This window comes from Tyto alba, unplaced genomic scaffold, assembly GCF_018691265.1.
Source record: "Tyto alba isolate M040663 unplaced genomic scaffold, T.alba_DEE_v4.0 Super-Scaffold_45, whole genome shotgun sequence".
Classification (NCBI taxonomy): Eukaryota; Metazoa; Chordata; class Aves; order Strigiformes; family Tytonidae; genus Tyto; species Tyto alba.
Window position 1 is genome coordinate 17,299,551 of NW_024881321.1, and position 27,671 is coordinate 17,327,221.

A 27,671-nucleotide genomic window follows, 5' to 3' on the forward strand; every position below is an offset into this window, starting at 1 on the left:
AATCCCGCACCACCTAACGGGGCGGTGCAGGATTTTTGGGGGGGAGGGCGGGGGGTGGAGGCAGATAGGAGCCCAAATTTCATCCCAGCGCATTTACCCGGCTGCACCAGCAGCGGAAAGCTTTCGGTGGGCTTCGCAGGGTGACGCCGATGCCAAGGCACACGCTTTTAGCGTAAATACCAGCGGTTTGCTCCCCGAGCAACGCCGGCCGACTTCTGGAAGAGCGAGTATTTATTTTATGGAAGAGAATTATTTTTGTAGAAGGTAATATCGCCTTACAGTTTGATTTTTATTCCCCCCACCCACCCCCCATAGAGCGCTACACTCCGGTATTTCCCCCCCATAGACCGTTACACTCCGGTATTTAATTATATTAATTTTTTTTATATATATACATTTCCCCCCCTCCCCCCAAAGGCACAGGGGGGCCGCACCCCCGCCCGGGGACGGCAGCACAAAGGGCCGGGCGCTCCCCACCTCACCGCTCATCTACCGCTTTTTATTTTTTTTTTTTTTTCCCCCGCTTTTTTCACCGCTCCCCCCCCCCCCCTTTTCCCCTTTCCCTTCCCCTCCCTTCCCCCCCCCCCACCCTCAAACCTCAGCGGGAAAGTTGAGGGAAAAGTTCGGGCCGGCGGCGAGGGCGGCCCCCCAGCACATCCCCCCCCGCCGGGCACCGGGGGAGGGGGGGGCAACGCCGTTAACCCCCGGCGGCGCTGGGGGAAGGAGGCGGGGGGGATGCGCCCTGCCCCCGCTTTTCTTTAAAATTATTTAAGTTCGGTAGAGGAGCGATTAAACAAAAAAAAAAAAAAAAAAAAAAAAAAAAAAAAAAAACCTGATTGGGACAGCAGCAGGAAAAAAAACAAAACAAAAAAAAAAAAAAAAAAGGAAAAAATATACACGCTCGCCGTTTATTCTGATAAGAAAGGGCATCGGCACAGACCTGAGCAGAAGCGGCAGAGCAGGAGGAACAGTTTCCTTCCCCTGACACAGGGTCGCCGCTCTCCCGGTGTGTGTGTCTGTCCGTCCGTCCGTCTGTCCGTTCGCCCGAGGGTCGGTGCCCGGGGAGCGGTGAGGGGGTGAGGGGGGGGGGGGGGGGGGGCAGCCCGGGGAACCGCGGCGCCCGCCGCCGACTTACCCGCGTCACATGCTGAGCCCCGGGCAGGGTGGGCCGGGGGTGGGAGGCTCCCGGCGCCGCCTCGCCTCGCCTAACGGGGGGGGGGGGGCAGTGGGGGGGGGCCGCCGCCGCCGCGACACCCCCACCGGCCAGCTCAAACAAAGGGCCCGGTCCGGACCGGGGTGGGTGTGGGGGTGGGTGTGGGTGTGGGTGTGTATCTCCCCCCCCCCCCTCAGCTCCCGGCCCCTGCTCCGGCCGCGGCGGGCGCCGGTGGCGTCGCTGGCATGCGGCGCGTCCCCGCCCCCACCGGCAGCCGGGCGGGGGGAGGGGAGGGGCCGCGCCCCCGCCCCTCGGCCGCCCCGGTGCGCCGCCCGCCCCGCCCCGCCCCGCCCCGCCCCGCCCCGGGGGGTGGTGACGGGAACGCCCGGCCGCACCGCCCCGGCCCCCCCCCCCCACCCCGGCCCCGGCCCCGCCCGGCCGCGGGGGGGGGGGGGGGGGGGAAGAGCGACGGGGCGCCGAGGCCTCCGGGGGCGCCGCGGGGAGGGGCAGGGCGGGGCCGGCAGCGGGGGAGCCGCGGGGAGGCCCCGGGTGCTGAGGGCAGGCGGGGGCGCGCACACACACACACACACACACACACACACACACACACACACACGTTAACGGGGGTTTCGGCGGGATGCGGGGGGGTGTGAGGGAGCTCCGGGGAGCGGGAGGAATGGGGGCGCTGAGGGGGGATGAGGCGATGGGGGGCGCTGAGGGGAGCCCCGGGGATGGGGGGGCGGGGGGGGACATGGCGGTCGAGACACCGAGGGGCGTCCCGTGGGGGGGACGAGGCAGGAGGCGCTGAGGGGAGCCCCGGGGGGACGAGGCGATGGGGGCGCTGAGGGGACCCTCGGCGGGGGCGGCTCTGCCCGCAGGCACCTGGCGCGCTGGCCGGGGCTGAGCTCTGCAAACCTGCCTCGTCTTCCTTTTTATTTTTTTTTTTTTTTACTTCACACAGACACACTTGTGAGAAGTATGTGAGGTGTTTTTTTTTTTCTTTTTTTTTTTTTTTTTTTGCATGGAGGTCAGCGGGTAAGTCTTGAGTCGCGCCTCTGCAAACAGAACTTCCTTTATGGGAAGATTTTTTTCACACGTGAGGGCTGGAGATTTTAAAGGTTCTAAAGTCTTTAACAACAATGTACGGAGAAACAGATTCCAAAATCCTAAGGTTGGTTTAAAGCATAAACCCGTTTTCCAACATGGCTGTTTTGAAAGAAGAACTTTAAAAACCTTAGGAAACAAAAATATAAACCCTGAGAGTCAGTGTTAAACTTTAAGAAGCAAATCTCCACTTCTTTTCAAAACTGTTCTTACACGTACGTGTTTACACAGTGAAATATTTTTGTGGAAAGATCCTGGCCAGTGCCTGACCAGTGTCACAGCTATTAAGCTGGCCTACACAGGTTACCTAGGGATTCCCTTGTATTCCAGAGTCTTTTGTTAATTTAAAGCTGATGTGGCTGTTTTCTGCCTCCTCCCCTATGGTTCGTGGCGCATGGTGTGGCCAGAGTGCAGGTGAGCTTTGACCAGCCCTGGCTGCTGAGATGGTTTCTGGGCAATGTTCTGGGGGGGATTCAATTTAAGGAAGCTTAAGAACCTTGTGAATATACTGGTAAAAGCCATGGTCTGGGCAGGTAGAAAATGGCAAGTTCTTTATGCGTCCCCCACCCCACGTTCTCCTCAAATTCAACTTCAGCTCAGCAGCTCCAGAGGATCCTACTCATAACAATAATTTTGGTAAATAAAATGCAAAAAGAGGGATCCCATGTCTATTAGGTTGGCCCGTCACATGAGTGTGTTTGTAAAAGCCTGTACAGCTTGCGTATTTACACACAAAGCCAGGCAGAGCTCAGGTAAATAATTACTGCTAAAACGCTATTACTTTCAGTAAATACAAACTAATGTTTGCTGCTCTACACAGTATTCACCGAGGAAGCCAGAAGAACCAGAACCAATGTTTGTTCCCTTAGAGGATTTCATGCGAACTGCCTGAAATCCATGCATCACTCCGTGGGTTCTCCCTGTAACTGGTCCTCTGCTGCCTTTGGGCATAAATGGTTTAGGTAACATAACCCCCACACACACTATTTGTCCCTGCACCTTACTTCTATTTTCACAAGGTTAAAAAAAATAAAAGGCAGAATAGAGAGTAACAAATGGTAAAATGTATATAAACAGAAGTCTACCTCGCAGTCCCTGCACCTTACTTCTATTTTCACAAGGTTAAAAAAAAATAAAAGGCAGAATAGAGAGTAACAAATGGTAAAATGTATATAAACAGAAGTCTACCTCGCAGTCTATATAAATACATGTCTCTGCAAGCTATAAAGGGGATTAGGTGTGATTTGCTATTATATTTTTGCCTCTAGTGTAATCATTGACTTTGGAGAAAAGTGAGCATAGAGTTAAAATACAGTCTAATGACCCAAGCAACATATTTCCTTATATTATTATTTCAGATACAGAACCAGTTCCAACAACTCACCGTAAGTTACATATGTGATTCATTAGATTTCAGAAGATTTTGCCCGAGTCAAAAGTTAATGTTGTAACACTTGTTCTAAAAGACAAACTATGCAATCCCATAGGAAGCAGGCTACTACAGAACACTGCTGGAAACATTCCCGGGATAGATGCGTAGGTTATGTTCAGATTTATCAATAAAAAACACGATGTATTAACATTCATCCTTCTTAACCACTTGGAACAGGGAACAACGATTTCCCAGTGTTGAGTGTTCTGCAGAGAAAAACTGGTTTCTACTGACTGAGGTTAAAGGATTAATGAATACTTGGCACATGAAAAATGAATAGTGATAGCAGGAAGAAGATTGCATGTAGACGGTGTGATAAGGTGCATAACAGAGAAACATCATGTTACACACATTGCCGTGCCCTGAGAAGCAAGTGAAGCTCATTTCCATTGAATTTCAGATAAAATATTTAAAAACATCAATATTTATTTTGTCATACTTAGAAATATTTTATTCATTTATCCAGTATATCTAAGGAAATCATCTAGAAGACGGGTTGGCTGACTAACATTTGGTGATAAAATTTGTTCTCTGTGAGCTTCATTATGTGCTATGTTGGCTGTTTACATGGTCTATTGCCTGCTACTAAGAACTATTACCCATATGCATGAATTTGCAGGGCAGTATTTGAAGCAAAAAATATGTAGCTACATTCGCAGGAGAAACGTATTACATGATTATATATCAATAGATTGATACAGAAGTAGGGATATTATACATTAGTATTTGATATATACCACAGATTTATAGAGAAATGTAGTTCTCAATCACACGCTTTTATGGAAAACCTGTCCTACTAAATCACCGTCTTGGCTCACTCCATATACCTGACCCCTCTGTTTCCATTCTCATCTAGCTTAACAAAGCTGAGCATACATCGTCTATGTGAGAGTGTTCCGGCACACATTTTAACACAGAAATACTTTGAAAACATCAAGTATTTCTAAAGATTTAGAAAGTTCTCTTTTTTCTCCATTGTTTTCTTAAAAGAAAGAACTTTAATCACATTTCCTATTAATCAATGGGACTCTTCAGCATGTCATTTTGTTAGAAACAGGAGCCTTAACAGCATATTGCCTTATACGATTCTAAAAATAGAAAAACTTACTTTTGGAAGCCAGGAGAACAAATCGGCCCCTTTGAACATTTTTGGTTACTTTTTCATAAGCTCTACAAGTGTGTTTATGTGCATATTTTAGACTTTTTTCTGTAATCCTTCTCCACCTCTGCCATATTGCCTACAAAGCAGTACTACTAGTTCACTTTTATCAAGTCCCACCACTTACAGTCCCGGATGGCTCTTTCCAGTCTTTCCATAGCTGTTCTTCCCCTAATGGAGTTTCCTAAAACTTACCAAAAAGAAGGTCCTATAAAATCTCCCCATAATGTTACTCAGCCTCTCGCCTCTCCTATATTTATCTTCCACCAATACAGATTTTTTTTTTCCCCATTCTTCCCCAATATCCACTGTCCTGTTTGCATTTTATCTTTGATCCTAATCCAGGAAATGTGCAAATAAATAATACTCTTGAAAGCAATTTATTGACTTCTACCTTTAACTTAAGCATGTTGTAAGTCTTGGTTGTTTTTTTTTTTTTTTTTTTAATTTTATGATAATGAATCAATCATTTTTCAAAATGGGGAATGGCATCACCAGCAGAGAGCACACTGGAACCTCAGAACAAAAGAAAACAGAAAATCAATAGCATATTTTAACAATGTGAGCCTGAAACACATAAAGATACATCTGAAATAAATCAGTAATGTGCTGAATATTGAGAGATTTTGTCATTTAAATTAACACCAGTTATAAAAAATCACTCTTAAGTTATCTATTGTTTATTCCATTTCAGCTTGTATTCAATTTTCTAACCCAAATAAACTGAAAAAAAAAAAAAAAAATCAACCCTACTACCCAAACCAAAAACTAAATGCATTTTTATTTGGGATGCATGGTTAGACAAAAGCTTTAACAAATTACATGATATATTTTAGAAGACAGATTGTGTTCATTTGCTGAACTTCGGGAAACCTTTGGGTTGACAGATAATCAATTCAAATACCTGCAGTTGAGGGATTGTGTTACTAATTCCTTTCACAAGCCTTCCTTTTTGGATACAGGCAAAGAAATGGGTTTTCTTTGCCAAAGAATTGACCACATCAGCAGATACAGCCTTTCGGGGGTGTGGCTGCTGTCTTGCAATCCAGCCTGTGATCATCTGCCAAGTGCTTCCTTCACTCCTTCTCCACTCAGAACTCCATATGAATGCATGGGCCTTGCCCTTTTATCGGGCAGCAGCCATCAAGCATGAGGTTGCAGACTCTTCTGGGCAGGGACATCAGCTTCTGTCTCTTTGAATCTACTTACAAAGTGTTTCAAGGTGCAGGGCACTCTGCCTTAAAATACTGGGGGTTATAGTCAACTTCTAGGTGGCCATTAACCAAAATGGTCAATCTAAACTGTGGAAGTACAACAAGTAGTGCTATCATATTTCACGTGAGTCACTCAAACATCAGCAGTAACATTCCTTTGGGTATAAACGTCGAAGCTTTTGTACACCACAGTTGTATCTTTTCAGTACTTTGTATAAACCAATTGTTCGTTCTTAGACAATCAGGAAACCATCTCCCCTTCAGCCCACTCTCCTTAAAACAAAGCAACACAAAACACCTAGCTCGGTGCACAAATGGCAGTGTTAGTGTACACAATGCAGCCTCTCTGATCCAATAAAGTGTATAATTTTTTTGCCAAGAGAGGTTGGACCAGATGATCCTTTGGAGGTCCCTTCCAACCTGGTATTCTATGATTCTATGACAACGGAGAATAGTTCAATTACACTGCACAAAAGAGGAAAATTATAATCTGATATAATAGGTGCAAGTTTTTCTCCAGGGACAGAGATCAAAATATTCAATTTGCCAGATTTAGACTAGCAATGTTGCCAAGACATATATTCGAGGAAAGTGGACCCACACAGTATTAATGCTTCGCTCCCTTGATCTGAAAGCTCTGTGCCCTTTCTATAACCTTGGATTGAGAACATGCACTATTATTTTTTAAATTTTAAACTTGTCTTCTTTTAGCAAAAGGCCTTGAACGGTTATGATCTTATTTAAAAGGCAGAAGAACAGGAGGGTCAGTTCCTTATTTAGTATAATCCCACATTGGCAAAAGTTAATAGGGAGTAGGAGATCATCAAGGAACATGTTCTGGGAAAGAAGGAGGTTTTGGTTTTTGCATCTCTCCAGTGTTTGGTTAATGTTTTTGTAAGAAAAAAAAATGGAGACAAGTACTTCCTGACTCTGGACACCGTGATAATTTGACACCCAGGAACAGAATGAGTTGCTCTGGATTTTCATTTCAAGACTCTGTAGTTGAATTTATGAAGCTAAAAATCGTCCTGAGAAAATTTCTTACGTCATTCTAAGCTCCATGTTCAATTCCATTATCTCAGCTTCACATATTGAACAGTGTTGTTTGGTTGTTTAGGAGACAAAAAAAAAAAAAAAAAAAAGGAATCTCTTAAACAGTGCTTTATGAAGAGGAGAGGCGTTCTCTATTCTCATATGAACATTAAAGCTATTACATTCTCTTTTAGTAAGACAGAGACATGGTGTGGGACAATCTTTTCAAATTTTCCCTGTAACTCCCACTGCGTTGTGTTCTCTGTGGCTCCTGCTTATTTTGCATTCCACTGTAAAATTGATGATACCTAATTTGTTCCCTGTGCATGGGTTTCATAGGCTACAAAAAAAGTTCTGCACATGAAAGAGCTGGAGGAGCAGTTTCAAAGCCAGAAGAATTGTTTCAGAAATGGCCGGGTTTTGTGCACAGGACTGAGAAGCATTCTGCAGGCAGGTTAGCAAAGGATCACGATCAGCTGGGCATGGATCTGATTTCGTACTGAGTAGGCAGCCAAAAACATCTGGGATGTCTTCTTTGCAGATATTATCATAGCAATCGTTCATGCTTTCCTTGACAGGTTTTAGGTATAACAAATATTTTCAAGAAATTCTGTTTTTTCCCCAGCTGTTTTTAATTCAGCAAAGTTCTCTGTTCTCTTTGAAGGTGTTAAATCAATTACAATAGAATAAATCTCCAAACAAATAAGCATTTAGATGCTTTTTCTTTACTCATCATTCCTTCTTTCCTATTTTCCACCCTGTCTTACAGATGCTTTCCTCTGTTACTGAGACATTCATGTTGATAACTTCTGATTTCAAGGCCATGCAACTTGGCTTTTCTGCTACCATAAGCTCTTGGATTCGGGAGATATTTACCCAGCCTCAAGAGTGGGAAAGATTCAGAATCAGATTGGAAATGGGACCCATTGAAAACGGTTCTTTTCAAAATTTCTGTTATTTCTTTAGGTTGGCCTGAAATGCCCGGGTTTGCACCTGGGCATCACAGTCATGGCATCACAGTCGTGGTGATTTCTGGATCGTATGCTTTCTGGATCAAAGGTTGATGGCTCACAAGCGTTCAGAGGCTTCATCTGGACTCAGCTGTACATATCACATTTCAGATGAGTACTTTTTTGTTGTTGTTTTTAATGACATACAGTTTTTTTTAAATGGGGAATGTCACAGCTTATTAACCATAGTTGTGCCACTGGGTATCAATCCAACAGCTGAAAAACCTATGCGTCGTATTGTAGCAATTGCCTACATAATGTCTGGGCTTGTTTGTGTGGTTTTTGTTTTTTAAACTAAGAGAATGAATTCATTTGAGTGACTGCAAAGCTCAGTAAATACCAGTTATCAATTCTCTTTCTAATGACAACTGATGACATGATTTTTACAAATGGTTGAGCACTTGGCAAATGCTAACCATAGAAATCGAATGAGCTGAAAGAAACTCCAGTCTGCCCTTTTGTCGCTGCTGAGCTGACAGATGGGAAAAAGAGGAGGAGGCTGTGATGCTCTCCCAGAAGCCCAGGGGCACACCACAAAATGACTGCTGAAGTGTCTTGAAAGGCCGTAAGTAAGAGAGGAGCAGATTTCCAGAGAGCAGACATCACCTATGTTTTGCTTTTAAAGTTGCCCTTTCTAGCACAGCCCTCACAAGCGGGCTGGCCAAATTCTCTGCAGAGCAGCCAGCACCAGAGCTCATTCAAGCCTCAGAGGTGGAGGTGAAACTGGATTTTCCACGAGGGAAGGAGGAGCTGGAGCCAGGCTGCCTACTCCAGCAGCTGCTGGGAGAGCGGGAGGGCAGGGCTACCATTACAACTGCCCCAGGCAGGTGGCCCAAACGCCAGCATCTGCCGCTGCCCTGGACAACATCACGTGCCTGGGCACCATCAGCACGGCCGGGGCGCTTTGGTACCCCGGCCGTCTGCTGCTGCCAGCAGCTGCCCACTCTGCCAGTGCCTAGGCAGCAGGGAAAATCCCCCTGGTACATGCAAAAGCCTGTAAGCACCAGAATAAGAATTGAGAAATGGGCGGTGGCAGTCTGTTGAGATCAGATCGCTCAGCCTTGCCTCTCCTTACCTATCTTATTCTTTCTTTTTTTTTTTTTTTTTTCCTCAATTAGTCTAATGTGTCTCCTTTGGTTTTGTAAAAAGTGACTTGAGAAGTTAAAAGTACCAAACTTCAGTAGCTTCACCCATATGTGCTGCGCGCCTCAGGCTAGACAGCACATATTGGTAGCCAGACTGAGAAGAACATTTACCACATTACCTCTTAAAAACTCACTTTATTTTTCTTGTTGAGCTGGCTCCCATCCAATGTGACACTCCAGCATGAGCCATGCAGTGACAGCAACAGCTCCATGGAAACACACCGGAGCATGAGGCCAGTTGTGGGGTAGAGAGAAAAGGCAGCTCCGTCTTTTTCCTTAGTCTGCCGCATTTTTTTCTCTGAACAAGCTTTCTTTTCATTTTGAAAGCGTTATTAGGAGCGCCCCTCCCAGGCCTCTGTGTCTTGGGTACACCTCTTGTAGCAATGCAAAGTTATGCTGTCCTTGGAAAACCTGGGGCTGACTGCGAGGCATGACCATCTCACATCCCCAGCCTTAGGGACCTCCACTCCTCTTTTTTACGTGTTGGAGCCAGGAGGGGAACCTGCCTCTGCAACGGAGACGTGAATAAATGCCGGCCTGCGGTGGGTGGAGGTCTGAAAGCGCACTGCGGAGTGAGGGGCTCTGGCGGAGACTGCCCTGACAGCAGCCCTGGTCCTGCTCTGCCGAAGGTCCTGCAGACTGAGCATCTCTTTTCGGCTAAAAGGAGGTAGAAAAGGGAAACAGCATCTTAGAAATTTCCTCGCTGTCTTTCAGAGTTTTACGTACCCCCTCTTCAACCTGGAACAGGTTTATTGGGAAAAGGGTGAGTGGAGGGGGGATGTTAAGCACGTTGCTCTTCCAGTAGAGGAACTGGAGAGACTTTGATGGTCAGGATGCCCTGAGGAGGAAATCTCTCGTGATGGTGGCTATCACCGTGCCCGCCTCTTCATCATACTGAAAACTCACTCCCCCATCTATTAGCAGCATGCAAAGTTGCCAAATGCCATTATGATGTAATTGATGATATAATTTTCCCTTAATATTTCTCTGAAATTTTCCTTTTTTCCCCCCAGCCTGCCTTGAAGTAAATCTCTCAGCCTGAATATCTACTGTTCAATGCAGACAGTGAACCAGGTAGCTGTTTGGCATTGTTCCAAGTGTTTGAGCATTTCACAGACAACAGGCCAAATCCAGAAGAATTTGCTAGTCTACCGGCTAGCTGCTACTGTTCTTAACTTCTAGACATCTGACTTTACATCCACAGCCAACGTGACAACACTGAGTTTCCCCGCACATCACTTGAAGGCTCCCAGTGATGAATTTGTACTGTGCAGTGTGAAACACCCATTCTGTATAGGTTACAGGGAGAATCGAGTGCCTGGGATTCACCACAGCCAGAGTACTGAGCAGGGAGCCTCTTACACTAACCAGGAAGAATGACTGAAACCAGTTATATAGTAGAATTTCCCCCATCTCAGCACCTAGGGAGCCTAAGCATGGGCTGCAAGGCAGTAGGTTTATGGGGTGGGGAGTCACAGGCTGGCACTCTCTTGAACTGAGCACCTTAGCTATCTTTTCCAGGGCATGAATCAGCTCTCTTTTGTTTTATTTTTGAAATGATGCGTCAGTATCCTGACAAGAATATATATATGACATGTAATACAATACGTAATAAGTACATTTTAATGTCTAATGCTTTAATATATATGTTATGAATAATAATAATACTACACAGCAAGCACCTAGATGATGTATCTCCTACCACTCTCATCTTCCAGCACCACTCCGTATAATAGCTGTGCTTGCCTGAGAGACTGGGATCTTTTTGACTAAATGTGGACTGTAGGCATTTACATCAGGACCAATCAGCCTTGCACCCTCTCCAATAGAGAAAGATACTCACCTTTAGGGTCTGACTCATCTCATCCTTAAAATAGGTTTCTAAATTTTACTGGCATCACCTGACATCTTTGTCATGCCAAACACTTCCATGGGCATCAGGAGCACACTTGGCTTCAGTGTGGACTCCAGATCTTTTGACACTGATAGGGTCGCTCCTCATGTCTTTGCTGTCCCAAGTGCTTTGGGTGTTTGTGGGTAACACCGTGTCATCTAGGCTAATTCTGCTCTGAAATCTTTTAAGTGTAACAATAGATCTTTATAAATCTGGCCACTGTTTCCTTAGTTAAATTTCCTCACAAGACTTTGGCCCTGATGTCTCAGACACGCAGGAAAACTAATTGCACATCAAGCCATCATAAGGGAAGCCAATCACCTGGCTTCCTAAGTGATACTCTCTGATCTACTGAAATTACTTCTCCGAGATCGCCAAGGGCTCTATGGCTCCAGTTAATATCCTTAATATCTATTTTCAATGTATGAGACCAGGTCGTGAGTTTATGTCAACTTGAACACCTACATTGAGTTAGTGGTCCTGGGCGCATTCATCAAGCTGGGGATGTGACCCATAAACTCCGTATCTTCCCAGTATTTTTCACATCACTTTTCACCTTTTCTCCTCCTTCTCCTCATCTATCTCTCATTCCAAGAGAGCCTGATGATTCCAACATCTTTACAGTGTAATACATTAAAAAGAAACTTTGTTGGCTACCTTTAAAGCACTTTGCATCACTTTAAATCACTTACACTACCACAGCAATACTGCAAAGAATGCCATCTAATTTAAAGTCACCCAAAGGTTAATTAGTATATGGAGGTAAATTTCCAAAAGAGTGCACCAGGAAAAAAGTAGCAAAAAGCAATTCTTTCCTTAATTGGTTTTGTACACACACCTCTCATTCTATGTTTTACAAATGTACTTGGTAATTTCTGTCTTAATTTTCTGGGGAGATTGCATGTCAGGTAGAAAGGAAGTCTGTCATTTTGTCTGTCTGAGTGGTTACTTGCTGACCTTTTGTTGTGGGAGAGACTATTTGGAAACACTGCTATCACATGCCATCACAATTGCATGGTAGGCACTGTAATTCTACGTTTGTGTGCATCCTCAACAGGGGAACAAAAAAAAAAACCTCACATCCCATTATCTTTCTATTTGAATAACTGCTGGGAAAGGTTGATAAAAACATCATCACATTAGAATGGCATATAATAGTACACATCCCCAGCTCTGTTGACTGTGGAACGGAGGGAAGGTGCCACCTGGAGACTCCACATGCCAGAGGAAGAGCAGAGCATTTAATGTTAAATTAATGTGGCAAAAGTGATTATTTTTCTGTCTGAAAAGAAACCCCCTGAGAGGCCATCTGGAACTGTCCCCAGGTGACCAAGGAAGAAGGCAATCTCAGAGTCTTGGTGGATTCACCTCTAACTCTGGACAGCCAGAACTGTGTATTGGCTCCATCTCTGGATCCTGAGAATTCAGTGGAAGTCATTATGCTTTTCTACAAGAGCTTTGATGGACATAGTCCAGGTTAATTCGGTGACCCTACCTCTCTCAGCAATAATAGCATGCTCTTCCTCTACCAAGACCCAGAAAAAAGTGATGGGTTACATTACAGTGTTTTTAATGAGAGCTTTTAGCATTAGAATTTACTGCAACTAGAGTTCTGCCTGAGCCTCACTCTTGATAACCTAGAAATGCTTAACAATGTTGAGTTTGGCTTTTAAAATGAGTTAAAGGCTATGTTTTCTTAGAAGCATTGGAGCTTTTCTAACCCCAAAATGTGTGTTTCTCTGAAGCAACTAGGAGAAATCCTTACAGCAGGGTTGAATAGCAGTGTCAAGACTATAAAAACTTCAGCTTTATTTCAGTCTTCTCCACTGAGCTGGTTAGACACTTGACAAAGGAATCCTAATGGTGGAGCCAAGGATCCGCTTAAGTTCATGCTGGCAACAGAACACCTCCTGTCCTTGGATGCAGTGTCAAAATCATAAGCCCACCAAGCTGGATGGCTGCCACTGCCTTTCTGATCTCTGCAGTGTGAAGGTGGTGGCTCCACCACTGGTCCTTTGAACGATAAAGTAGGTTCGCGGTTCTTTCAATGTTAATTCTGGTGAACATTTCTACAAAGGCCACCTAGAAAGCAGACCTGATGCAAACATTTTCATCATGAGGGAGACATACAGTGGTACAGCCTCTCACATTAAAGTAGATATTACGTTTGGCCGTGCTAACAAGGTAATCAGAGCCCTTACAGTTCCCTTGGTCATGAATAAATCCATCCTTGACAAGTAACATTCCTGTGTTCATTCAAAGGTTGTAATATAATAAGAATATCAATAATCAACATTGAACTTATTTATTCTATTTTACACATCCATTATTCCTTATTAGTCTTGTTGCCTAGAAGTGTTCTTTCTCTTCCTTTAAACAGCTTTTGTCCATTGTTGGTGTTTACAATCTTCTTATTGTTGCTAAGGGTTCTCCTATTCCCTCCCTGTCATCATTTAGCATAGCTAAATGCATTTCGTTATTTTAATCTTTCTTGAAAAGTCAATCCCTTAATTAGAATCTATGGTTGTGGAGTTCCACGGGGTGTTTGCAGGCTAAACACCACTAAGGCTATATTCTTACTAACTGTGCTCAGAGACAGGACGTTTGTTAGTGTTGTTGATGGCATTAGTTTGGGTTTTTTTTTGTTGCTGTTCATTTTGGTTTTGGTTTTTTTTAAAGGCTTTTTATCTAGGTGAGAGGCAAAAGGAAAAATTCATTAAATCAGATTTTCAAAGTATCAAGGCCTACGAGGTGTAGAAAGTGATGATTTCCTTGGTAGGGATTTTAAACCAAAATATGCAAAGACAAACCTGAAATCCAGGGGTTTGGAGAACAAGCATGTCAAAATCTCTCTCTAAAACACAGAGATTTTAAGATTACGCTTGTGAAAGAAGACTGTCAAACATTGACCTGGCGTCTCTCCTATCAATTGCTAACGAGTACGAGAAAATGCGGAAACACTCCTTGATTTCTAACCTATTGAATACATTTTGCTAGAGACATTTGGAAATTCAGTGGGAAGAACAGTAATGGCAAAAAAAAAAAAGCACCTACATTGTCCTTTCTTGCCTTTGTCTCCAGTTTTGCTCACTAATCATTCTGCATGCAAGTTTTTAGGAAGGATTTATCTCTTCTAGCATGCAATGGAAGAAGAACCAAAGCACCTTTATACAGACATCACAACTGCTTGAAATAAGTTTTGATGGGTTTCTCAGTGTGCCATTTCTGTGTACGTCTTTGGGATGTAAATCCTTTACGCATGCAATTGCCCTCCATAGCAGCACACATACTAATCTAGATAATAAATGTAGTAACAACCTTCCTGAGACACATATCTTTTACCCTGCGCATATATTTACTGTAGCTTGAATATTTCTTATGCTGGGATATGTCCCATTTGATTCAGTATTATCTAAATTAATTACTTCATTGCACATGAGCTAAAACAGAAGTTTAATTGATTGGACATATCAGGTAATGGTATTCCATCAAGGTAAGCTCAGAGTGTGTTTCTATTTATCTCTTCTGTCCACCATCTCATAATACAAAGATTATTAAGATCAGGTGTGTAGCGTGGCTTCCTCTACAGTGCTTGGGTTGAATCCTGTTCTGTCACAGTGCTATGTTATCCAGTCACGTCTCCTGGGTCCTCCAATGTAATTTGCTGCCTACTTCCAGCTTAAAAAGTAGCCTTTTCATGGCATTCCTCCTTCACTTGGGAAGTAAGTCCTTGCAGATGGGACTCCCTTGTCCTTGCCATGTCAACAACTGTATTTTTCACATCAGCCCTAGACCTGATGTGGTCTTACCCCAGGTGACAGTTGCCAGTGTAGCACCAGAAGACCACACTAATGATTTAGCGGTGTGGCTGATCACACACTAGTGTTTGGACCTGCGCCCCGGTTACGGGCACGGATGTGACTTGAGAACAAATACCTGTTGGGCCATACCATCACTGTGCCCCTGGGGACGCCCATGTCTTTCTATACGAGCTTCACATCAGACACAGCCTTTTGTGCCACCTGTAGCATCTGTACCGCCCCCAAGAGCAACCATAGTCCCACGCCCACACTGTCCACCTTATTCCCCTCTTCCACTTCTCCGTTACAGCTGCTGAGGTAGAGCAGCTTTCTCTTCCCTGCTCTCCTTCTGTCCATGCGACCTTTCCTGCGGCACCTACACAGTGGCTTCACTTGAGCAGCAGCAAAGCTTACTCCCTCTACAAATATCCCCAACACTGTGATTTAAGCATTCTTTTGGTATTTAGGATTTGCAGCCTAAAAGCCTGACAGTTCAAAAACTGTCCCATTTCCAAGGTGAGGTGGATAACATCGAAGACCCTGAAAGCTGAGTGCAATAGGTTAAGGCCTCCCTGGGAATTTCAGAAGAGGTTGGGCATCTTATCTGGTCTGTCTGGAGTTCAACAGATTGTAGGTAAAAGACGTGGGGCATTTCCTGACACTGGGCTGCATCTCATCCAGCTCAAAACTTTTCTTTGAGGGATTTGACAGCAGACCAGGATGTTTCTGGAGAGTAAACGTCTAGTGGGTTAGACAGTGCTGGAGAGCAGGCAGTCTGGATCCCAGGGATTTAGGCATGTGGATTTTGTCCAAGTCCCAATATAATTTTGAAAGGTATATGTGTTGCTCCTAATGCCTGCTCCTCAAAAACATCTGTCCAAAAATTGCATATGCTAATACTTATACACCTATAGTGGTATACTTATACCACTATACCTATACTCATATACCTACTGACTTTGATTTTTAATGAAACCCCTGTATTTATTTGCACAGCTAAATGATGTGTCTGCATCAAAAGGCCTTGGCATACAGCTCGCCACTGTGCATTGTATTGTACACTGCAGTTCCATCCCAGACCGAAGTGCCAAACACTCTGAAGTTCAGCCATCCTGGTACTGTAAATGGGGAGATTCATTCCTCCCGTGTAAATAGGAGGCAAACTAGCTTTCAGGTAGCACAGAAAAACATAAATGAATGTTTTCTCCTTAAAAGAGTAAAAAACATTTGTAGAAGGAAGACCCATCCTTTGAAAGCATGAAAAAGATTTAAATTTGGCAGAGAACAAAATGCTTTGAGATGATGCAACATGAAACAGTCACTGACACCCCTACTGAAACGTGACACTGGTTCCAGGATGTTCAGGCACTCCTGCTGGGACAGATAATCTGCATTTAAATTACAAGATTCAGCCATATGTCTGGCTGGGAAATGAAAAGGTTGGAGTGATAGATACCACCTTGTGCTTCTGCTGTTGGAGTCTTTCATCCTGCTCAGTCACTCTCATGCACTGTGGTCAGTTCCAGGATAAACTCTCTTCCTATTAAATAATATCTGAATGTCTCCAGGGCCTGTTTCAGAACCAAGAAGTCTCTTTTTGTCTCAGAAACAATAGATCAAATCTTTGGTGGGAGCAAGCTTTTGACTAATATTCTCCTCCGGTTATTTAACTTGTAATAACTGATCAATTTAATCCATGCAACTTTTATTTGAGATTTAGGCTATGACATATGATTGGGAATTCATACTGTTCAGTTTAGATAAATGTAAATCTTCTTCATTTACAAAAAGGGTATACCCTAGCTCCCCCATCCTGTGTGTGTGCATATGCTTTTTAAAATAAGAGAACAATATTTCCCTATAATTCAAATAATTTCTTTATTTTTTTTTTCCCCCCAGCTGGTATTGGTTAGCTTTTGTCATTATCTTTTACTGGGAAACAATATTTTTGTTGCACCTTCAAGTCAAAACAGCATCTTCTCTGTAGCTGCTGGATGCATTCTGTAATAACTTGAATTTTACTTCTTTTAGACAGTGAGAAATGACTATCATGATGTTTCTGGTAATTTAGTTGCATGTCCTGAAAAAAATATAATTAATTGGTGAGAAAAATCTCATTCTTAGTAGTACAAAGAATAAAAAATAAAACAGCATAAGAACAAAGATGTCTGAAATACAGAGCCTTATCCTACATTTTTGGCATGTTACTGTTTCTAGACTCTTTTTTTTTTTTTTTGACTTACCACTGCACGTGTCTCGGGTTTAAGAAGCACAGCATAACATGTGCTTAGTGATTTGATGATGGTATCAGTGAGTGGCAAAGGCACAATCTGGCTTTAGAAATCTGCTTGCTTTAAATCAGAAATACTCCCAGAATTTATAGTCGCCATTGCAACCCTTGGAGGCAGCCAGGGAGGACACCGCACAGCGTCAGAGCACTGCCCTCCCTGTAAATGCTGCTTGCACTTTGATGGGGACGTTTTTAAGCTACCCATGTGAGGAGCTGAGCTGAAAACTGGTGCTCTTCAGAGGGAGAATCTGCTCACGAGGCCTTGAAAGGATGATGCCAATGCAGCGCCTTCCCAGGGCATTTTCTGGAAAAGATGGTTTTGCAGGTGAGCGAGGCAGAGGTCAAAGGAAGCCTTGCCGTGGTTTATTTTCTGCCACTTGCTGTGGTTTACCCTCCCCGCTTTTGAGCCCTTGCTGTTGGACTGAGATCCTGGCTGACCCCTGGCCAAATCGCTGTGGTGGGGGGAGCATCACCATCACCGGGGGTGGTGGAGGGGACTCCCCAGTGCCCGGGGCTGCTGCCCGGCTTCCCCTGCCTCCAGCCACCGAGGCAGAACTTTGAACTCAGCTCTCACCTGCAGATCTCTGTGCTTTTATCTCCACTTCAGAAAAACAAAAAAAAAAAAAAGTGGAAGGACCGTTAGTTTAGGCCCAGTGTGAACTGATAAAAAGGGATGTCTGGTGAATTGCTGCCTGAATTGTCACTGGCCTCTAGTAAGAACAAAGAAATACAGGAATTAGCATAATGGCTCCGAAGGTACTTATTTTCATATGCTTTTTATTGTTGTTTTATTTCAGGGCAGTTTTAATTAAAAGCAAGCACTGGCACTAATCATATGGTATATGCTTCCTTTCAGTAGCTTTGAAAGATCTTTTATTTCTTAAAAGATCTGATAGTGAGGTTGATAAATCATCTAAATGAGCGTGCATGAAAACTTGTAAAATCTAATTTGGTACAGAATTTTTCCACACATGGCATATATCCTACGTAAGTGTTTTATAAGAGAGACCAGAGAGTTTTATGGAGCATGGTTTGGTATATAGTATAAATACATAAAATTTTGTATATATGCCATATACAAAATACCATAGGTATCTGTTTAAAGGAAGACAGCATGACAAACCTCTAGGAGCCACAAAGTCTACCTGGTACATATTATGCATCTTAACAACAATTGCTTAATGGATGTGCTGATGCCAGAAGAACCCTTTGGGTCTTTCTGAGAAGAATACATATATAAGCTTCCATGAAATATGTCATCCTTTTCACTCATTTATACTAAGGAAATACCAACAAAACACTGTTTTTAAAGAGATTTAAGGATCTGATATAAATCAACAATAGCCAGGAAATTTAAGAAAGCCAAAGCCTGACACTCCCTCTTCAGCACATTACACCCTGTTTTTGCAAAGCAAGTTAGAAGCCTTGGGTATCCCACCTCGTTTTCAATTCTTGATTTATGTCAGACCCTATGGGAAAAATGCCAGCAATAACAGAAGCTTCCACCTCAGACCTTGCACGGCAAGGGTTCGGATGAAATCACAAGAAGTCACATGAGCTTTACATAAAATACCAGTAACTTTTTGGCCTGAGACACCATCACCCAGCAGCTGCGACGACGTCCCCGCTCTACCCGGCGGCTCTCTGCGGCCCCCCAAGCTGCCCGGGCAGCGCTGGTATGGATGCAATGCCCTGCGGAAGGGAGGGATGCTGTATACATGCCGGAGGAGCGGCTCCCCAAAGCCTGTAGGACATTTTCTATACCGTCTTCGGTTCAGTGGCTGGGGTGATCCCGAGGTGGCAGCACTGCCTGTACCGCCGCTGCCAAGCCCTTTGGCTCCCAGTGGCCCCCAGAGCTGGCCCATGGTCGGGGGGTACTGCACTGCAGCTCCCTCTGCGCAGTCACACTGCTGGGAGAGGACCCTGGTGCCCAGTTTTCAAACATCAGTATATATACTGGTATATACATATTGGCATATGTAATGCCAATGCACACGTAGTCTCTGTCTTTGATGCCATCCAGAAAGTTAGATCATTCTAAGACCCACTGGTTTTTCGTTTTAGATTAAGACAAGTTGACAGGTTCAGTCTGGAGAAAAGTATCTCTCTCTACAACTACCTGAAAGGAGGTTGTAGGAAGGTGGGTGTCAGTCTCTTCTCCCAAGTAACAAGTGATAAGACGAGATGAAACGGCCTCAAGTAGTGCCAGGGGTGGTTTAGATTGGATATTAGGAAAAATTTCTTCACTGAAAGGGTTGTCAGGCATTGGAACAGGCTCCCCAGGGAAGTGGTCAAGTCACCATCCCTGGAGGTATTTAAAAGACGTGTAGATGTGGCGCTTAGGGACATGGTTTAGTGATGGACTTGGCAGTGTTAGGTTTGCAGTGGGACTTGATGATCTTAACAGTCCAACCTAAATGATTCTATGAAAATATTTCATTCCATTGCAGGGCTAGTTGATACAGGAGATGAAGGCTTTTTTACATACTCTTTTTTTTCCCCCCCTCTCTCCTATTACAGTGATACCTGCTTGGCATCAAGCCCCAGCATCTGCTTTGGACCCATGGAGAGGGAAGGAAGCATCTTCCCCCAAGTCTTCCAGGCACCTCTAACCCCTTCAGCCTTGTCCTGCAGCAGCAACTTCTCCAGTCCTATCCTTGGTGTCCCAGGGTCCTACCTTTGTCATCCCTGGGTCTGGGGATTCCTCCCAGCCAGAGGCAGAGCCTTCGCTGCCTCTGCAGCTGCAGGAATGTCCCAGGAAACTGGGAGGTGGGCCAGGAGGACTCAAGGTGAAACAGAGCCTGAATGAAAGCCCTGGCTCCTTTTGTTGCTTCATAATTCTAGTTATAACCTTGATTCACAGTGAAACAATTTGATGAAGAGAAAAAAGAAAGACTTCCCTGTAAGAAGATTTCTTTTTATTGTCAGCTTTCACACAGTCAGAGGAAGAAATTCCCCAGGCAATCAGAGCTTCTAACATTACAGGCACAAGGTTTGTTTTGAGAAAACAAACACATGTCAGCATTTTTTAGGTTATTTTTTGAATCTTTAGACACGTTGGCAAGGCATTGATTCAGTGTTTTTTTTTCACATGAAGGCATATAGACAGGGAAGCACAGTACCAGCTGGGAGTGCAATATGCCACTGGTCTGTTAATGATAAAGAGCAACAATGCGAAGGAGCCATAAACCAGATGAAGCAAAAAGAGGAGAGAGGCATCCACGGAAGTGGGTGTGTGGCAGCTACCCAATTATTGGAGATTTCCCTGGTATTAATATCTAAAGGCATTAGAGTAAAAGCAGCCTTGGTTAGGGACATCTGCACAGCTGTGAGTAGCTGAGGAGTTTTTGGGTTTGTTTTTGTTTTGTTTTGTTTTGTTTTGTTTTTTTCCTAGTCCTGCTTTACACAGTGGCAGTGGTGTAAACTTAATCTGAAATTATTTTACAGAGAATTGGAGAAACGCAGTGTAATAATGGCTCCACTCTTGCAGCTTGCACCCTCTGTCTATTAAACATTATCCCTGATTTTTTTGTAATATAACTTAACAAAGATAACAGCTTTTAAAAAGAAATGTTATCACTGTAATCTTTTATCTTAATAGTCTGCCCTCATTTATGCTAAGTAGCCCCTCTGACTTATTTCAATCTGTTTATTACAGTAAGGTGGGTTGCAATTGTAGCCATCAGTTGCAAACATGAAATAGTTCTTACTAAAAATAATTTCAGTGTTCCTAGACATATATTTGAGCAGTGTGAAAGATCCAGCATATGTAATATTATTTTCAGCCAGTGTGGTGAACTTGTGTTGAACAGGTAAGACATGAAACCAAAAAACAGAGTTTGAAAAAGGAGAGGAGAATTTAATAAATACATGTTAGAGCCAGGAGCTATCAATTTCATATCATTTTTCCCTGAGGTGTATCTGTGACATGCAGAGTCAATAGCGGAGGTATTTCCCAAACTGAGCCCCTGACCTTGCAGCTGGACCCTGTCCCTGCACAGCCTCCCACTATCCCCAGCAGACTTTCAGCCAAGTCCTGATGGTTGCGCATACAGATGCAATAACTTGACCAGTGACCTAGATAAGACACGTTTCCTAACACAATAGGCAGACGATTTTAAGGGCACATTTCTGCCTCCCTTCCACAGGAGAAACTTGCCCCAGAAGGGCATCTCTGCGTGGGACAGCCATGGTTTCAGAGAATGGCAGGGGCTGTCATTCAGAGGCAGAGATTTTTCACGGCAGCTCTGTGAACGTGGCAAAGAACTGGAGGGAAAATACAAAGAGAAGATGAATCTGTTGAGCACTAAACATGTTTATTTTAACTTCTCTGAAGCTTCTGAAAAATCACTGAGCAAAACTCCAGGGTATAAATCAAAGTGAGAGAGAGAAAGAAAAAGAACAAGCGAAAGAAAGTCATTACTTTGATTGGCAATGAAAGATTACTCAGGATCCATAACTGTGTTTACCTAGCTCAGCTTTAAGTTCACCATTCCAAAACCCTCGAAAGAAACCCATGTTAAAAACAAAATCTAAATCAAAAAAGCCCAAAGTGTTCACAGGAAAATGACTTGTGTAACAAGTGGAAGTTTGGGGTTTGCCACCTATGCTCACACAGCTGTTTTCTTCACTATTAAATGCATATTTTATAGAATTCCTAGCTTTCTCTACTAAGAGCTTAAATTACAGAATAAAGTCTAAACTGATGAACATAAAAATAGCTATCTAATTTTTTTCCTCTCTTCAGTTTCATGTCCTTCAGCTACAAGTTAGCGCAGCTCAATTTATTCCAGTATAAGGCCGGAAAGTCAGTATTAGGCACACAGTTACAATAAGTACTGTTCTCACTTGTTCACTATAAGCTCTCTATTTCCTTCTTAAAAGTTGTTTTCAAAAGGGTCTGCTTGCGTAATTGTGCAGCAGCAAGCCCTGGTAGCCTCAATCCCCAAGAATGTTTTCAATGACCTCTTCCTGCCCAGTTTTTCCATGAGAGAGAGAGAGAACTGTTGGGAAAGGGGGAGCTGACAGTGTTACCAGAGGGTAAATGAGTAGACAGATGCAGAACAGAGATTAGTGTTTTAGGAAAAAAAAATTTTTTTTTTTCTTTCTCTCCCTGGTGTTGTGATCGCTTTTAAAACACACCCCCTCATTTTAACATTTCATGTCCTTTTTGTAGGCCCTTCCAGTAACAAAGTAGACCCTAATTTTAGAGGTGAGACTATTAAAGCAGAGGAAGGGGTGTGTTTCACCCACACAATGGATGCCGGCATCAACCTCAGACTGTGGATCACTCCTGCCTGCGGAGAGGCAGGGTAGCTTTGCCCTGGCAGTATGAGTCAACATGGCCATTTGCACAACAGATAAGTAAGTGCAAACAAAGGGTGGGAGGGCAGTAGCCAGAGCATCAAAAATCAAAATGAAATGTCTGCTTTGGGAGGGGAACGGAGCTGACTGATACAAACACATACCTGTATCACATGTGTAGCAAATCAAATTTGTTTATTTACAGTATCAGTTTTGGTTATGGAGAACTCTTCAAAAACCTAAGGGCAAAATGACCTTGAGTAGTTCACATTATTAACAATTAATTACCACCCTCTGACAGACCCCATTTATCAGCATGAAAACCAGATACATTAATTACAGCACTTCTGGAATCAGAGTAAACCTGTTCCCTTCATGTTAGATTTTGGTTTAGATTTTGTTACTAGAGGGAGTGCAGGAATTCTTAAATGTACCAAAGAGCAGTTTCAGTATTTTCCACTATGATGAGTTGAAAAGTTTGGGTTTTTTTTTGTCCCTGAATCAAGCTCCCTAATAACCTCCATAATCAAAGAATTATCTTTGCTAGTGACAGACAAAATTAATAATCAGAGTTTCAGTTTTTAACCCTGCCTGTCACCTACAGCACTGACACTGAGGACCACGGGGTAGATTATTCAGCAATTAACATTATGTGATGTTGCTGAACACAGCATATTTTCTATAGCTTAAAAACATGCCACGCTGTGGCAATGCAGAGTAGGCAGCTTTTAAAGTTTGGATCAAATCTAAGTGAAAGTCTCCCATGACTCGTTCAATTGCTGCCATTACCTTACGTATTGTGATAATGGTGTAATGCAAGGTAGGGATTTAAAAGGACAAGAATATAAATCTTTCTTTGAGATTGATGTTATTTTGCCATTGCCTGTGCATCAAGAGGGTAGAGGGAGCTTGCTGTGTTGCAATTTCCCACCCTATTCCTAGTAGGAGTGCAAAATGAAAACTGGACACTCAGACCAAACCCTGTATTTGTCTCCAGGACAAAATTTCCCATTGGATGAAGACCTGCAAAATTTGGTCCCATAGGAAAGAACTCAGGAGTTCTCAGGAACATCCCAAGGAGCCCTTATCACTTTGTTAGTCACAATCAGATGCAAAGTCCCCACCATTGCTTTGGTTGCATTTTTCCCTGGATGGGAGAAAAAAATCCAGGCAAATGTGATGCCCCAGAGCTCTGTACTCATAACCGTTCACCCCGAACAGTCTGCCTCTTTAAATGAAACACAGGCTGGGACACACTATCAGCTTCTCAGAAAGCCGAAGGTGGATGTGTGCCAGGGATTTGTGCAGCTTCCTGGCTTTGCAGATAAAGGAGGGCCACTGCGAGGTAAACCTCTGCTCTCTCCCCGACACGTTTCCTCTGCGGCTGCCCAGAAACAAGGGACCTGAGAAGACACAGCAAACATGGAGGTGGCGGCACCAGAGCCAACTGCCTGCGCAGGAGGAGGCTGCTGAAGAGTTCGCCCTCTTCTACATTTAGAAATGTGAGCTTCAAGCCTGGGCATTTGCATCAGCCAGTGGAAAGTATGAGAAAGCACATCTAATGCTGAAAGTTAATGATAGCATTTGACCATGTTAACCAGTAAATGACAAGGCAGGGTCATGGGAGTTAATTATTCAAGTAACTGATTGCTAAAAGAAATGTTTAAGAAATGCTGGTAGTTTGTACTGGCTGTGATGGAAAGTGACTAATCATTTCAAAGTTTAACTTTGACAGCTCTAAGGAGACCCTTCTTGCTTTTTTTTTTCTGGTTTTGTTTTTTAAATCAATATTGTCTACCTCACAGGCAGAACATTAAAGGTTTAGAAGAAAAAAAAAAAAACAACACAAGCTGGCTAGAAAGGCACCTGTGACATGAAGACAAGAGCTTCAGGAGAGAAGCAATCTGGTTTACAGGGGTTCAGCTTTGGGAGTTGGGGGGTCTTGCCCCAGCCCCCGACCTCCCACATGATGTGGTGCCACTCTTCTCGCCTCTCAGTACTTGTATATTTAAGTTATGGCCTCTTTGAAGCAAACTCCACCTTGTTTTTTCAGTGCCAAGCACAATCAGGCCCTGCTCGCCGCTGATGTCCCTCGGCACTGCCATGATATAAACACTAATGAAGAGAGACTGCTCATATCTGCGTAACCCCGACTGAATCCACCACTTAAAAAATTTCATTATTTTTTTGGTGCCCGGATAATTTAAAAAACTCCCAGGCAAAATACAATTACTGCCCTGCCATAACTGCTAAGCTTCTGTGGGACATAGCTGCATAATTTTAAGAGCCAAACATTCCACTAGACCTCTTTGTTTCAACAATCACATACCAGAGAGGGAGGTAATACTGGCAACGTATTTTTCTTCTTATGTATGCTGAACTGTTTTACAACTTCTAATACTGATATATGAATCTACAATATAAAAAAAAAAAAAAAAGTATAAACTAACATTTTATGACACTACAACATATATACACCACTTCTCATCCCAAGTGTACTTAAATCAGACATACAGTTGTCACTTGACCTCTCAGAGAAGCGCTGCTATCTCCAGACTGGGACACAGCGTGTGTTTAATGAACAGCATTTGAGGTTTGGACACGGACAAGAATATTTTTCCCACTTACAGCTCTGGTAAGGATAAAGCAAAAAATAAAAGCACATTTAATGCATATATGCTTACTAAGATATTGAAACTAAAAGGAAGACAGACTTGGAGAACTTAAATATGAAGAATATATTACAGAGGATAAAAATGAAATTTGAGCTGGAAGATGAGAGGGCAACTAAGTGAATATTATTTTTTTGTGAAAAAAAAAAAAAAAAAAAAAAAAAGCCTTTGAGATTACAGTCTGGTTATTTAAAAGCCTGGCTTTACCCTTATCTGAAAACCAGAACCCCCAGTGTTACCTGTGCCCATTGCTGGGGTGGGTACTGCACTGGAATGCAACCTTTGGGAATACCTCAAAGGGAAGATTGCAAAATCCTCAGTAGTATTGCCTATGGGAAAAAAAAAATAATTTAGAATAATTTATTCTTGATGTGTAGCACAAAACTGCAGAGGTTGTAGGAGTCTCCTATTCTTCCTGTTCATGTTGTAGGGGTGCTAGGGAGGCTATCTCATTGGGTTCTCAAAGAGACAGGGAAGTCCACTTGTAAGATGGGTCAACATGCAGGCATGGTCAACTCTTTGTTAAACGTTGTCTTGCACCTTTTTCCCAAAATGGCTTTTTAGCAACAGTCCTCTGGGTATGCAATCACTACAGTGATTACCGTGACTACCCTTGTCACAAGCTTAAGTCATGCTGCTCAGGATGTCATTGTCCCTGGAACACCCAGAACAGCTTAGAAATGGCTGGCATGATCTAGAAAGAGTGACAGACATATGACCCATTCTACCAGAATTCACGAGAAGACAGGAGAAAGTCCAGCGCCATGCTTGTGACTGAATGCCATTTTCTGTATCAATGGAGTGGTCCCAAACATCACAAGGAGCTGTCGGTGGCCAGATGGAAGGAAACTCAGCCATGGCTAGAAAAAATGTACTTGGAGAGCAGGGCAAGGGTGGTGGGAGGCAGGGGACATAAGGATAAAGAAAACCTTTGATGTAACTCATACCCAAGAATAAATATAAAAGAACGTAAAAAATTTTAAAGTTATCGTTGCAAACAATCCAGTGCCAAGTCAGCCTACATTAAGGGTAACCGTGTAAGATAAACATGTAAATTGAAGATTGCAGACTGCAGAGGTTTGGTTTTCAAGTCCCATTGCTCAAGTCAAGAACAATTTACTCTTCTGCGGTACTTGGATCGAGGCAGAGGGATATGGTAAAGGCAGTGTGGGTGGTTCACACTGCTCACTTTGCTTTGGCCTGGGAAGCTAGGAAGCCACAACAGTTCTTTGCTTGTAGACTGTCTGTTTCTCTAAGCATGAATGTCCCTTTTGTCCTCTAACAATCCCATTTTTGTGTTTAGGAAGAAAGTCTTTGACCCTTTCCTGGACTAGGAATGGAAGCCAACCGAAGCAGCAGGATGCTCGTCTTCCAAAACTACTTTGTGGTTCTCTCTTTTGATGCCATTGCTGGCATCATGCAAGCCAGGGTGATGTCAAGCTACTTTGTTAATCTGCCTTCACCAACCTATACCCATAGTGATAAGCACTGCTTATAATATGTTTTTTCAGACTTCCCTGCACTATCCTCGTACTTATTCCCTAGGAATAATTTCAGCTGGAGGTTATAGATCTTCAGATCCGCATTATGTCCAGAGCAGGCAGATGGGATGGAGAGGCCCTGCATCATGCTCTCTTGATTCTGGCCTGCTTATTTTTCTGATTATCTTTATGGGGAAACTTTCAGTCAGCTTTGAGTTTTACTTCCTTGTGTAAACCTACCAGTTTTAGACAGTGTGGCAGTGATACATACTTTGAGGTGAGCGTTGGTACTTAGATGTGCCTGAGCTTCTTTTATAGTCATTGTTCATAATTCAGAGGCAACAGTCACATATTTAGTGCCTTTTTAGGAACTGCAAATTATTCACAGTTCAGTCTACCTCTCCAGCTGCCACTGTGGAAGGGTCTTCCGTGGGTCAGTCCTGGGCCACACGTGCGTCCTCCACGTGGATATCTTGGGTACCATAAGTGATCTCAAATGGCACAAGGTCATTATCTGTGGACAAATAAATGAAGATTCTATCTCACATCATCTAGCTCTGTCTGTATTTACTGGTAAGAAATAGGTGTCTGTTTATCTCACCTGTCTGGGAATGGGCTGATGTGCCCCCTGGGGATTCCTGTCTCTACCCACTGATTTAATAGAAATTTAGGTGAGTAGATGAGGTGCGATGACTTATTTTTAGATGGCTATAGTGAGGTGAAATGAATCTCATCCATACTGGCACATGATTAATGTTGGAACAGTAAGCACCTTGCACTTTGCTCTTAAATGTCATAATAATTTTGGTTAGATTTAATGTGTTTTAAAAAGTGCTCCTGCTTTTATTAAATTGATCCTTGTTAATTATAATCCAATAAATTTTGGAAGAGGGGCTTTAAAGGGTAATGATTTATGCATCTGTGTTCAAAAATCAGAAATATCAGACAGCAAGCCAGCAAACTGCTACAGAATTCAGAATA

General features: G+C 43.3%; 1 protein-coding gene and 1 long non-coding RNA gene across 9 annotated transcripts in view; one reads left to right on the forward strand and one right to left on the reverse strand.

The window, feature by feature from the left end:
• Positions 1–1,431, reverse strand: part of KLF12 (Kruppel like factor 12) — a 247,158-nt gene extending 245,727 nt beyond the window's left edge. For 2 of the 6 annotated variants that reach the window (XM_042805799.1, XM_042805797.1), the window contains exon 1: positions 941–1,429. The gene's annotated coding sequence lies outside the window, so the exon portion shown is untranslated. Of the gene's footprint in view, positions 1–597; positions 621–940 lie in introns of those variants that run through there. The other 4 variants (XM_042805795.1, XM_042805794.1, XM_042805796.1 and 1 more) reach the window with 4 other exon arrangements.
• Positions 55–27,237, forward strand: LOC116960384. 3 transcript variants are annotated; one of them, XR_004406350.2, is made up of 6 exons: positions 55–264; positions 8,061–10,323; positions 19,754–20,225; positions 22,410–22,597; positions 23,535–25,172; positions 26,513–27,237. It is a non-coding gene; the product is annotated as an uncharacterized LOC116960384 (long non-coding RNA). The 3 variants fall into 3 exon arrangements; XR_004406351.2 differs by having other exon boundaries at positions 8,061–9,916; positions 10,263–10,323; positions 23,535–27,237; XR_004406349.2 differs by having other exon boundaries at positions 23,535–27,237.
• Positions 27,238–27,671: the final 434 nt, after the last annotated feature.